Below are 14,239 nucleotides of genomic sequence, written 5' to 3'. Positions count from 1 at the left end.
AGACGTAATTGGCATGGGCGGAGGCAGCAGTGAGTCCATGGCAGGTGGGAGCAGCACTGCTTCTGTTCATGTCTTAGAAAACCCTGAAGAGGATGTGTCCTTCCTACTGCCCTGGATCCTTTAGAAAATGGATGTTTCTCATCCTTTTGTCCCGTAGGTACTAATTCTATGGCAACAGGAAAAGCCCCATGCAATATTATACACATATTTAGTGAGACTTCCTGATGCCCAAACCTGGGATGATATCTGTTCCGGGTTGAATTGTGTCCCACCTCCTGCAAAAAAATTCATATGTTGAAGTCCCAACTCCAGTACCTCAGGATGTGACTGTATTTGGAAATAGGATATTTAAAGGAGTAATTAAAATTAAATGGGGGTCCTTAGGGTAGGGCCTAATCCAGTATGACTGGTATCCTTATAAAAAGAAAAGATTGGGACATATGGACACAGACAGAAGTAAGACCATGTGAGGATACAAGGAGAAGACAGCCATTCGCAAGCCAAGGAGAGAGGCCTCAGGAGAAACCAGCCCTGTTGACACCTTGATCTCAGATCTCCTAGCCTCTAGAACTGGGAGACAATCCATTTCTATTGTTTAAGCTCCTCCAGTCTGTGGTACTTTGTAATGGCAGCCCCAGAACACTAATACAATAGCTTTCACTGCTCCCACTCCTGTGGGATAGACTATGGCTGTCTCACAGAGGAGGTATCTGACACTCTGAGGGGTTAAGTATCACTCTTAGGGACACACAAGCTACCACAAAGCCATGCCAGGACACAGACTTAGCTTAATTTGACCCCCAAGCCTGTGTTTCCTACTCAGCCAGCCTGGGTGTGTTGCACCCCAGCTCACTCAACTCAGAACAACCAGAGCCCTTTCCTGGGCATATCTGTACCTCTGCTGTCCTGTGGGCTCAGGGATTTCTGGCACAGCCCTCCTGCCCCCAGGCCCATGACCAGCACATTTCTGTCCGGTATTCCAGTTTCTCAAAGTTTCCTGGTGGTTGGCACCTATGCCCCAGGCTGAGATCATTGCCCTGGCTGGATCCTTTGAGGCAATATTGACATTTACTGACTTAACGACCAAATGAAAGAATGGATATGAAAGGACTTCGAAAAGTATCACAAAGCAAAGTGGCAGCTGCATGGCGTCTCTAAACCCTCAGCACTAGGGGGACACCTTATTTTCGGGTTAAAGTGGCTACACCGGGAAATCCCAAATTTTGCTGCTTTCATGCAGGGGAGCAATTCAGCATTCTTTCTCTTTGACTCCCTACTTTCATCCCTGAGGCAGCCAAGTATCTCCCTAAGCAAATCTATCTAGCCAGAGAAAACCATGTCACGCCCCTGGAAAGCAAAAGCAACTGCAGGTAGTTCAAGGGAGTTTGCTTCTTTTTACCTTTTTTTAAAAAATAAAGCTAACAGAACTTTTTCAAGGTTTAGTGCACACACCATAAATTCCACAGATCTCAAGTATAAAGCTTGATGAGAAATTTCACAAATCTACACTCCCATATGATCATCCAGGTCAAAATGGTTGCAGTGGTTTTAAATAGAAGCACCCACCTCTCTGCTAGAAGATTTCCATGAGCAGCGTGCTAACTCAGGCCAAATATTGAGCCTAAGGATGGAGAGTTGAGGCACAAGGTCAGTGGAGTAGATGACCTTGCTAACTTAGCAGGAATGGAGCTATAAGAGAGAATAGAGGGGCTGGGGAGCACAGGGAGATGGACAGGTCTAGCCAGAGCTAGACACAAAGGATTCCCCAAGAGCATGTGACGGGTAAGCTGGGTATCATAGGATAAGAATGAGTCTTCCAGCGGGGAGATGAGCAATAAAAAGACATTGTAGATATAAGGATGTGCAAAGGCTTAGGGGTATCAAACAGCTTAGGAGAAAAAGTTCAGAGTAAATACAGCATAGGATGGTTCACAGGGTACGAGTTGGGGTCAGGAACAAGATATGATTATAGAGAAATGAAACTGAGCTTCTTGTCCGACTCAGAAGCTGTTTCTGAGATCAGAACACTCAGTGCCTGCCTGATGGTCATGTCAGGCTTTATTGCTTGTGGTCAAAGGCTGCTGCACAATACATGGGACAAAGCTCAGAAATGGCTTAATTCTCATAACAACATCTAGAACAAATGTGAATCTCTGCCCGAAAAGTGACATTGCAGAGCAAGTTACATAAATGGAATTTTTGTCGAATAGATCCCAGCACAAATTGATCCAGGTCCCTACAATCAGCTGAGTACTGGTGTTTAAAGCAGTCAGAAGCAAAGAGATGTTTTGAGTTATGAAATCTAAATGCATATTTCACTTCATTATTCCAACATGTCATTTTCTTCCTCTTTGAACATTTGTTTTGTCACCAGAATGTGTCTTTTGAGCTACCTTAAATCCTTTCTGAAAAACAGAAAAGTATAAACGTAGATGACCACATACATACATGCATCAAAAACCATCCATCATTTCACAGCATCCCTGAAATAAACCATACTGCTATAGGCACTTAAGTCTGTTTTGAGACCATTTCTTCTGTTCCAATAGTTGTTTATTTGTTCCTGGCCCTATACCACACCATTTTTATTTACTGTGCTTCTTTCTCTTTTAAACATTCAAACGTTCTCAAGTCTTTCCCATTAAAGAAAAAAGAAAAACAAAAACCAGTTCTCCCCATGTCACTTTAGCAGACCACTACCTACTATCCTTCTCTTCTTATCCTTTTACAGTCAAATTTCTCAAAAATATTCTACATATATTCCTCTACTTCCTCACCCACATTTCACCCCCAAGCCACCACAATCTGATTTCCACAGAAATTTCTCTTGCTAAGGTCTGTCTCTTGACACACTTTCCCCTTCCTTCGTGACATTCCATTCCCCTGGGTTTCCTGCAGTCACTTTCCTTATTTTCACACTCTTTTTGCTTTAAGTCTTTTCCTGTTCCCGTTTCTTCTACACTGAAGCGCCTGGGACTTTGGTCCTGGGTGGCCTCCTCTTAGCACACCCACTACACAGTTGTCCTAGGACTGCTCTCCGTATCATAGATGATGCCACATGTTCATCAAACACCGTTTCCTTTTCCTCCTTTACTTGCAGCTAGACCACATGTTCCAGAATCTCTTGTGATTCAGTGTAGTCATGTGACTGAGCTCTGACCAGTGCAATGTGGGAAAAAGAGACAATGACACTTGCAGGTCTGGCCACTCAAACCTCACTCGTGGTCCTCCAATCACTCTCTTCACTCCTCGGCCAGACAGGTGTAAAGAAGCCAGTGGAGATCTTGGAGGGCTTAGGGGCCTCTGGAGGTACCAGGCAGAAGGAAACTGGGTCTCTAATAGTCTGTGTGGAGCAGAGCCCAACCCCTACTCCAACCCACCCACCCCCATTGACTTTGAACCATAATGTGATTGGAAAATAATCCTTTATTGAGTCAGCTCACTGAGATACAGAGATTGTTTGATACAGCAGTTAGCCCGCCCCAACTAATAACACACTATCTCTATGCTAATGACAACCAAATATATGGGCTCTAAGCCTGTATCGTGCATTAAATAATTGACAATGGTGACCAAAAATGATAAGCTAGAGAATGTTTTTTAAGTAGATTATTAGCAAGTCACAGAAATTCATTATTGCATTTTAATAAATATTTATTGAATGCCTACTGTGCACCAGACACTGTGCTAGGCTCTAGGATTGCAATGACGAGCAAAGATAGATCCAGTTCTCGCTCTTACAGAGTGTAGCGTGAGCTGGATGACAGCAAATCCTCACATTTCCTTATTATATTCCAGCTGAAACTTCCTCAGCACTTGCTGCTTCACTCAAACACACCATCCATAAAACCCAAGCTGCCCCTCTATAGTCCTTAGAAGCCACAATTTTCCTCTTTGTAAAAGGGCACAACTGGATCTCATAGTACAACACCCTTTCTCTGAAGAATTTTTCTGGGTGTTTTATTGTGGTAAAACATACATAATATTTATATATTAAATATATTCACAATGTTATATAACCATCCCCACTATCTACTCGCAGCACTTTTTCATCATCCCCAGCAAAAGCTCTGTACCCGTTAGTAACTAATAGCTTCCCTTCGCCCCTCCCTCCAGCCCCTGGTAACTTCTACTTTCTGTCTCTATGTATTTGCCTATTCTAGGTACGTCATATAAGTGGAATCATACAATACTTGTCCTTCTGTGTCTGGCTTTTTTCACTAAGCATAATGTTTTCAGAGTCCATTCATGTTAGAGCCTATATTAAAATTTAATTCCTTTTCATAGCTGAATAATGTTTCATTGTGTACGTATATCACATTTTGTTCATTCATCTGTTGACAGACACTTGAGTTTCCACCTACTCTGAATAATATTGCTCTGAACGTGGGTACACAAATATCTTTTCAAGTCCCTACTTTCAATTATGTGGTGATATACCTAAGAGTGGAATTGTTGGGTCATATGGTAGTTCAACACTTATTCTTCTGAGATGCTGTCAAATTGTTTCCCAAAGTGGCCGCATCATTTTACATTCCCACCAGGAATGTAACAGGGTTCTAGTGTCTCCACGTCCTTGCCAACCCTTGTTATTTTCTGTTGTTGTTGTTTTTTAATTACAGCCATCCTATTATGTGTGGAGTGTTATTTAATAATTCTTAAAAATGTAAAAGCATACATGAATAGACTCTTGTTTTAAGAAATTCAAACCCAGAACAGAATAAAAAGAGGAAGTCCATGTCACTGTAGCTCCTTCCAAGAGCCTTCCTCTCTCCAGAGAAAGCCACTGTTAAAAGTTTGGTGTCCATCCTTTCGGACCTTGTTTTGTGCATTTACATTGTCACATAGGTATGAATGCAAAACTACACAGACTGTATATGCATACATTAGGCCAGTAATGTCAGTTTCCATCCTTCTTTCTGTTAGAGAAGTTCCATCTCTGATACCTTGCCCTTAGCTTATCCCATCGGTTATAATGGCATCTGTGATTTCCAGGAAGAGTTAGCTGTGTAATTTTATCACGAGCAGCAGAGCTTTGGTGTCCATCTCATGCAGAATGCATTTCCTAGGATGTCACAAGCCTGTTCTCCTATCACATATACCAACACAGTATGAACTTCTTCTATCATATATACCAACAGCGATGTTCCTTTTTCTCTCTGAAATTACCTTCCTTTGTCTGGAAAAAAAGGAATTAAAAAGATTTTCTCTCTTTTGAAGAAAACAGCTGTCCAGCAATTCCAAACAAGAAACAGGCCGTGTTTGATGGGAGAGCGCCCTCTGCTGGCCTTATTAGTCGGGCTTCTCCAGAGAAACAGAACGAATAGGAGATGAAAAGGGTGGGGGGAGATTGATTTATGATAAGGAATTGGCTCACAGGATTATGGAGCCTGACAAGTTTCAAGATCTGCAGGGTGAGTCAGCAAGCTGGGGACCCAGGAGAGTGGACGGTGTAGTTCCAGTCTGAAGGCTGGCAGGCTCAAAACCCAGAAAGAGCCCATGTTTCAGTTCAAGTTCAAAGGCAGAAAAAAGCCAGGTCCCAGTTTGAAGGAGGACAATTTGCTTTTCTCAGTTTACAGATTTAAGTGTTAGTCTCATCCCTAACACTCTCTGACAGAAACACCAAGAATAATATTGGACACCCATAGCCCAGTTGATACATTAAATCAACCGTCGCACTGGTCATGTGAGCCTTTTGGGAGGCCTAAACCCATAGCGGGAAGCCGTGATGCCCTTAAGTAATTGCCCTGATGGGTGTTGTAGGCAATCAAAATTCTAAGTAAGAAATTAGTTATAGAGGGGCGGCTGGTTAGCTCAGGTGGTTAGAGAGCGGTGCTCTTAACAACCAGGTTGCCAGTTTGATCCCCACATGGGCCAGTGAGCTGCGCCCTCCACAACTAGATGGAGACAACTACTTGACTTGGAGCTGATGGGTCCTGGAAAAACACACTTAAAACAAATTTTAAAAAGTTAAAAATAAATACATAAATAAATTAGTAATAGAAATCATCAGCCAAGCCAGAGAGAAAGAGAATAGGATAAACCATCTAATTTTCACTTGAAAATATTTAAGCTCATTGAAACAAGGTTAGTACATTGTCTACTTAGAGAATAGTGTGATAGAGTAGCACTAAGAGCACGAACTTCATAGAGTCAGAAGCTCTGAGCTTGAGCCTCAGCTTCCATGCTTACCCTCCCTGAGGCTCAGCTGCTTTATCTGTAAAATGGGGTCATAATAACCTCCACCCAACACTGACAATGCAAGGATCAAGTCCTTTGTCAACCATAAAGAGTTTGGAGAATCCTGGGACTGGGAATTACAGGCGACTGTGCCCAGAATGACCTATTATACCTGGCCAGCAAGCGAGAAGAAGTGGCTGTGGATGAGGAAAGGACCAGAACTTGGGGAAAATAATCCTGACATTTTGAAGTTCATAATAATAATAGACTCAAACTACAACATGGGCTCTTATCTGGGTCTTGAGCCTGCCAGCCCTCAGCCATGAACTTATATTAGAGGACCTGAGAAGGAAGACTCTGGGAGGAAAGAGGCAGAAAGCAAAATAGCACACAACACAAGTTGTAGTCCCACTGCTCAAGACCCTAGAAGGGAAGATGGCTGCTGAAAAATAGGGATTCTACAAAGGGGAAATCTTCCTCTATCGCTTTAAATTTCAGATCAAAAGTTTCTCCAGAAATTTCCCAACCTCAAATAATCCAAATGCGATTAAAAAAAAAAAAAGTCTGCCATGTGGCTATGCAGAGAGATGTCTAAATGAGCTCATATGTGAAAAGATATAGGCTTCTACCCTTGCTCCCATAGACAATTCTTAACATTCTCAACACAGCTGCCAGCAGGGGAACTCCAGTACAAGGCATGTTACTTTCCTGCTCAGATCCCACTGATGATACTCCATTACCCACAGAGCATAACCCTTAGTTATGGGGTTTATGAATATGAAGCCTTACTTTACCCCTGCCTCCTTCTGCAACCTGCCATTTTTCACTTTGTTCATTTGGCCCCAGGGCTGCCTTATTGTTCATCACCCATGGCAAGCACATTGCTGCCTCAGGGCCTTTGCACTTGCTGTTCCCTCTGCCTGGGTACTCTTTCCCCAGACCCCCACACAGCTCTGGGTCTTTGCTTGATTGCCATCTCCACAGAGAAGCCTTTCCTGACTACTCTGTCTAAAGTAGTACCCCCTCCGTCTTTTTCTATATCCTTATCCTGCTTTATTTTCTTGAGATGTTTTTCTCTCTTTGTCTCCTTCACGAGAATGTAAATCCCATGAGGCCAGAGACTGTATTTCTTCACTTCAGGGCTTGGGTCAGAACAGGTGCTCATTAAGTATTTGTTGAATGAATGAATGAATGAATAAACAGTGAAAAATAGAGGAGGAGAAACCAGATCTAATGATGGATTTAAGAAAAAGCAGTGTCACAGATCCCAAAGAATAATTTCAGGGAGGCTAAAGCTGAAAATGGCTTGAGGCTTTCAAAAACAACCTGCTGAACGCAACGAAGTAAAAGGCCTTTCAGTGGGTATAAGGAGGGGAAAGAGCAACTTCTTAGAAGGCAATAAATCTTCTTCAGTGGCATTTTCCTTCCCGAGGATTGATTTTCAAGCTAAAAAGGCTGGAGGGGAGGGAGGAGAGATGGCAGGAAATCCAGGCCAGTGATGATATTGCTGGATCCTGGAATCTCCAAGGAGGGAATGATTGCAGGAGGCCTGGCCAGGGACAGCGACAGCTTCATAGAGCTCCCCAGGCCCCAGAGCAATGGGTAAGTGGCAGTTTCAGGCCCTCGGGCATGGCAGGCAGGACCAGGAGAACAGGAAGACCACAGCGAGTGCCTATGAGGACAGAAGGTGTCAACAGCAGTTCCCCCCCCACACACACACACACACTGTGTGGATGATACAATACTATGTGTTTACATCATTCTCTCCATGTCCCAAATGGCAATGTCCAACTCCAGGGCAGTGGGTCTGAACCTGTTTTGGCTCATGGACTCTTTGAACAAATCGGATGAAAATTGCCTGCCTGCCTATACGTACAAATTGTGAGTGTTGTTTCGGGAGATTTAAGAACCACCTCAGGGTAATTTATGGACCCCGGAAGTGTAAGTGACCCAGGTGAGGAATCCCCATTCTACTGGTATACCCCTGAATTGTATCACTGGGATAACTGATGGAACCCCTGAACCCTATAGTTGAGGATTGCAGCCAAATTCTGAATTTATTCATTCAACAAATATTTATTGAATACCGACCACGCACCAGGCTCCGATCTAAGCTCTTCAGATACCCTGTTTCCCTGAAAATAAGACCGAGCTGGACAATCAGCTCTAATGTGTCTTTTGGAGCAAAAATTAATATAAGACCTGGTCTTATATTATAGTAAGATAAAACCAGGTTTTATATTAATTTTTGCTCCAAAAGACACATTAGAGCAGCTAGGTCTTATTTTCAGGGAAACATGGTATATTCACTTATTTAAACCTCACAGCTACTCTTGACGTGAGTTCTATTAATAAGCCCCCTTTGACAGATGAAACCAATGAGGTAATTTGCCAGAGGTCATGTAAAGCAACTTCACTACTCCAGCTCCAGAGACATTTCACAGCTACTCATGCCCCTCATGAGGCTAGTGTCAGTTCTTTCAGACAGCCAGGTGCATCCCGAATGGGTTTCTTTCCAACTGTGTAGTGCAGTTAGAAACAACAAAGGCCCCTCCACCATCCGAGGCTCTGTCACCTGCCTCTACTCACTCATCATTCCCATGCTTTTCTGACTCAGTTTGTAGTCATCAGCATACCTGTTGGACCTCTTTGTATGAGGGATTGCATAAATATTTCCCCACACACACACACCATGTGGGGACAGAGCCAGGAGTGCAGTTTCCAGGCTCTTGCCCTCATGTGAAAAGGTGCTCACTCGGGTAGTAAATGGCCATCAACTGTGATCAGATGGCCATCAGCTGTGGCTAGTTGGCCGTCAGCTGTAACCAGTGAGCCATTGGCCACTAATATAACTGCCGTGGCTACGCTAGCAGAAAATGGGGGCTAGCAAGAAGATGGTGGCTGAGCCTGCAAGAGCAGATTGCAGTTAGCAGAGTGGATGGCAGTTAGCAAGTGGGGTTGGTTGGTTGGCAGAGAAGTGGACAGCAGGTTCTGGACAGTGTGGCTCCTGCTTCCTGTGTCTCCGACCCAGACGCCAGCGAGACTATAGTGATATGACTCCCCTATCTATGGCTCTGTGGGTGTTCCTTTTTGGCCTCACCATGTCCTGCGTTCTTATGTGGGGGACGAAACCAGACGCCCTGCATGACACCCTGTAGCACACACCATCTCCCAAAGAGAAGGCCTCACATCCATGTACAAGATTTCAGGTGGTGACACCACACACCCCCATGTGCTCATGGATGTCTCAGGACAGGCCACATCAAGTGTCCACGGAGGGAGGAGTTCCACAGCGGAGATTCACAGACCGGGCTTTGTTTTCTCAACATCACTGTGTGCACTTCTGGTCAGGACACTTGGGGGAACAAAGGAAGTTTTACAGGAAGAGAGTATCCCAACTGGTGACTTAAACTACAGAAATGCATTGTCTCCTTATTCTGGAGGCTGGAAATCCAAAATCAGCAGGACAGGTTCCTTCTGAGGCTGTGAGGGAGAATCTGTTCCAGGCCTCTCTCCTTGGCGTGCAGATGGCCATATTTTCCCTGTGTCCTCACGCTGTCTTCCCTCCATGCATGTCTCTGTGTCCAAATTGCCCCTTTTTCTAAGGACACCAGTGATATTGGATCAAGACCTACTCTAATGACCTCACTATAACTTGGTAAAGATCCTGTCCTCAGAAACAGTCACATTCTGAGGTTCTGGAGATTAGGACTCCCACATATCTTTTAAGGGAACACAATTCAAAGCATAACAAGAGATAATTGTCAGAGGAAAAAGAGCCACAGAATGCTAGACTTTTCTAATGAGCTAATAAATCCTTGCTAGAGGATCAACAAGGTTGGTAAATGAGTAAGCCTGCTTTTGTAAACAGTGTTCTATGAGGCACCAAGCACAGCTCTGAAGAAATCAAAGGCACATCTGCGCTCTTCCCTTGAGAAATATTCAGTGTAGTTGGGGAGTCTCAGTAAGACCATGTAGCAGGTAAACAATTTTCCCCGCACACACTCAGAAATGCAAATATGTCATTTATTCTCTTTTAATTAGACTTAATCGAGCATCCAACCAGACACACTTGGTGGGTTTTCTGAGGACTCCACAGCCCCTTCAGGAATCTCTCCACTATGACATTCTCTCCCTTACACTCCAAGGCTGGTTGGAGCCACAGCCATCTTAAGGCACCACGGAATTCCAGTTTGAACCACTGCTGGACTCCAGGTGGTTCGGTACCTTGGAGGCTCTCTGTTCTGGCACTCCACCTAGTGGCAAGAGACATATCTGCAAGGCTGCTGTTTCAGAATTTCAGTTGGGAAGCCGCCTACAAGCCCTGTCTACTCTCAAACCAAAGTTTTTCTACAAGGAGAGAGCTCTGAGAGGGAGTTTCATAAGAAGAGAAGAATGCATATTTGGGAAAAAGATAGGGGTAATATTTCATTACGAACAATAGCAGAGGCATAAGTACAGGTATAGAAATGAACTCCATACCACGGATAACACATAGGCACTTAACTAAGGACAGAAGAGTCCAAGTTAAGGCAAAAAACAGGCTAATGGACAGTGATCATTGGTGGCCAGGAGGGGTGGATTGGCTCTACATGAGGCTGTGGCGGGAGCACACTCATTGCATGCCCACAAAGTGTCTTGCGGCATTAAGCTAAGCACCTGACGTTTGTTAGCAGTTTTGACCTCACAGCACCCCTGTTTTCTAGATGAGGAAACTGAGGCTCAAGACAGTTAAGTCATGTCTCCAAAAGCATGGCTGCTGAGTAGAAGAATTGGGATTTGAACCAGTTATGAGTGAGTCTGAAGGCCAGGCTCCTTCCTGAGCAAGAGAGTGACATGAGGAAATTGTACCACAGATCACCTTGGGAAAAGATAGGACAGAGAAAGCAGCTAAGAGGACATCACAATGATCCAAATTTGATTTCAGATGGTGGCTTTAGAAATGTAAAAGGAAGGAGTGGATCAGAGTGACTACTGTAGGGAAAGCTTGATGACACCCTAGACGTCCAGGGCAAAGAGGAGAAAGGAAATGAAAAGGACGAGCCTCTAAACTTAGCAACCAGAAAGAAAAAGGGGAAAGGTGGTGGTTAAGGGGAGGCTCAGGAGAGAAGACGGGGTCAGCGGGGGGGGAAAACTAGAAAAGACGTGACTTGGTTTCCAGACACATCAAATTCTGGTAGTGATGTTTTTTGAAATGGGCCCAGAATCCCTGTGAGAATTTTAGACACTGATTGCTTTTAGACACAGAGTGATTGCTTTTGCTGCAATGGAAGATGCACACTATTCCAGCAACTTCTAGAATATAGAATGTTGAGCTGAGCGTGTCATGAGACATGGAGTGGAAGAGGTTGCCACTTGCTGTGAGACGCTTATCACAATGGCCCTGGGGGGCTCAAAAGGGGGTAGTTCCTGGGCTGTGGGAGAACTTGAACTTAGTGAGGGAGTGCCACTAGGGAGCAAGCAGTTCTAGTCAAACAGAAGACGGACTAAGTGTGTAGTGGGATGACCAGTGGCTGTTTTCTATGGAGCTGTGACTTGTAATCACTAACTAGTAAAGTGTTGTTTGGAGTGTATTACTCCCTTTGAGTGTGCTGTCCCAAATCCTAGCATTTGAAAATTTGACAAAAACAAGAATTTAAAATCTGATAGACAGTGAAAGGACCTCAATAGCGCCCCCTAGGACAGTCAATGTGCATTCCCGCCCTTCAATATCCGGTCAATAGTCTGGTCCAGCAGCTCTTCCATGTCTAAAAGGGGACAGGAATTGAGCTACTTCCGTTCTTTAAACAGCTTCCTTAGAATCGACTTATCTCAAGCCTGATTATCGCTACCAATGAATCCAGCTGTTCCTAGCAGTTGAAACACTTTGGAGCAAAGAAAAGACTAATCCACCAGAGAGTTCTTTCAAGGACTTCCCTGAGTTACTAGGGAGGACCACAGGCCCAACAGCAACTGCCTTCTTCTCCCTCCACATCCCTCCCACCTTCTCTCCCCTAAAGCTGCATTCCCTCCATCTCCTGGCATCTCTGCACATCCTCATAGGAACTGAAGATGCCAGCTCCCTCTCCATCTCCATCCCTTCATCCCCTACAACTCTGTGCACCAGCTTTATATAAAGGCACTTCCACTGCCTCTTCATCTACATCCCTGCCACCTCCCTATGACCCTCTCTGGTCCATCTTACATCAACTAACTTCGGCTCCCTCTTTTTCCCAATACCCAACCCAACACGGAATCTGCCCCCCTCTCTCCACCCCTCTCACACCTCTATCTTTCTCTGCCCCACCTGCAGGAACTGACCTCTGCTCCCATCCCCATGGATTTTACCTTCATATCTCTGGCCAAGTCCCACATGAAAGTACCTGTCCTCCCCCTTTCTCTCCCCGCCCCCCCCCAACTTCCATGCAGTTCTCTGGTTCATCCTTACATAAACTGATGTCGGTGCTGTGTGTCAAATCCCACACCCACTCGCCCACTCATCTCTGGTCCAGCCCGATATGCACTGACCTCTGTGCCCTTTCCCTCCCCATTATCCCTGATCCCACTACACTCTCTGCTGGGGCTGAACATGAACTAACAGCTGCTCCATCCTGCTCCCCATCACCCCCAATCCCCTACAGCTCTGGTTCATCTGCACATGAACTAACCTTTGCCCCCTTTTCCTCCCCCTCCTCCTAATCACTTTCCTGCCCACGTGAACTGACCTTAGTCCCTCTACTCAGTCCCACCTCACTCCACAGTATCTTGCTGGTCCGTCCCCAGTTGAACTGATCTCTACTACCTCTCCCACCCCACCCCATTCTACTCCCCCTACATCTCTCTGGCACAACCACAAGGGCTATCCCCTGTTCCCTCTCTTTCCCTTCTCATTCCCCTCCACCTCTGTAGACCATCCTCCAGAGTTAACCTACCCTTCCTTTCCCTCCCTACCCCACCACTCCCCTACATCTCCCTGACCTAGCCCCACAGAAACTGTGTTATACTTCTCTGTCCTCCCATCTCCCCTACATCTCTTGTTCCAGCCCCACGTGAGCTTCCCTCTGCTCCCCTCTCCCCATCACCCTTTACTCACTCTCCTACCGTCTGCATCATGTGCACCTGCACTGACCTCTCCTACCATTCCCTACATCTCTTGTTCCAGCCCCACGTGAGCTTCCCTCTGCTCCCCTCTCCCCATCACCCTTTACTCACTCTCCTACCGTCTGCATCATGTGCACCTGCACTGACCTCTCCTACCATTCCCTCCCCATCCCTCCTATCCCCTCCATCGTTCTGGTCCAGCCCCACAGGAACTGACCACTCAGCCCAACCTGACACCAAGATTCTGAGACACCATCCAGCAAGGACACTGAGCAGAGATTGGCTGAATTCAACCTACTGTCATCATAACCTTGCTTTCCTTGATCTGTCCAAGTACAAATTACCAAAAACTCTTTTTTGGTCTTATACTTTGCCCAAACTATTTTTAGGGCATCATTTAGGCTTATGTGAAATGAAATTCTACTAGTTTTACACACCAGTGGATTCCCAAGGCAAAAACCAATTCATGCCAGTAGCAAAGGGTTATTTCCTTTTCTACCCACAGGCTGAAAAGGAGTTGGGAGTGAGGAGTTTGGGACTTACCAGACTGCCTTCAACACAATGGTTTAGAAGAGCTACTCATAGTCAAGTTTAAAGAACTCATCCTTGGAGAACAAAAGCTCAAAATAAGAAAGGCTTTATTTTTAAGACAAAACAAATAGCGCGCACACACACACACACACACACACACACACACACACACTTCCAAATGCAAGTGAGAGAGTTCACTGGAGTTTTGTAAAAGAAAAAGCGGCACTCAGGTGTCAGTTAAGACCAGAACCATTGAAAAGATGCTGGCTGCCTGGTGACACAGGTAAAACATGTGCTTATCTCAGAAGTCCTTCTGTGGTGGCATAAACATGGGAATGTGTGACAAGAGTGAAGAGATACCAGGCAGAACGGCGGGTGGGCAAAAGTTTTAAGACCCTTTTCTCCACTCTAATGTGCTCACGCTCTGCTTTGGGGAATTAAAGTGACC

Source organism: Rhinolophus hipposideros (genome assembly GCF_964194185.1).
Source record: "Rhinolophus hipposideros genome assembly, chromosome: X".
NCBI classification, from domain to species: Eukaryota; Metazoa; Chordata; class Mammalia; order Chiroptera; family Rhinolophidae; genus Rhinolophus; species Rhinolophus hipposideros.
This window is presented reverse-complemented; position numbering follows the sequence as displayed.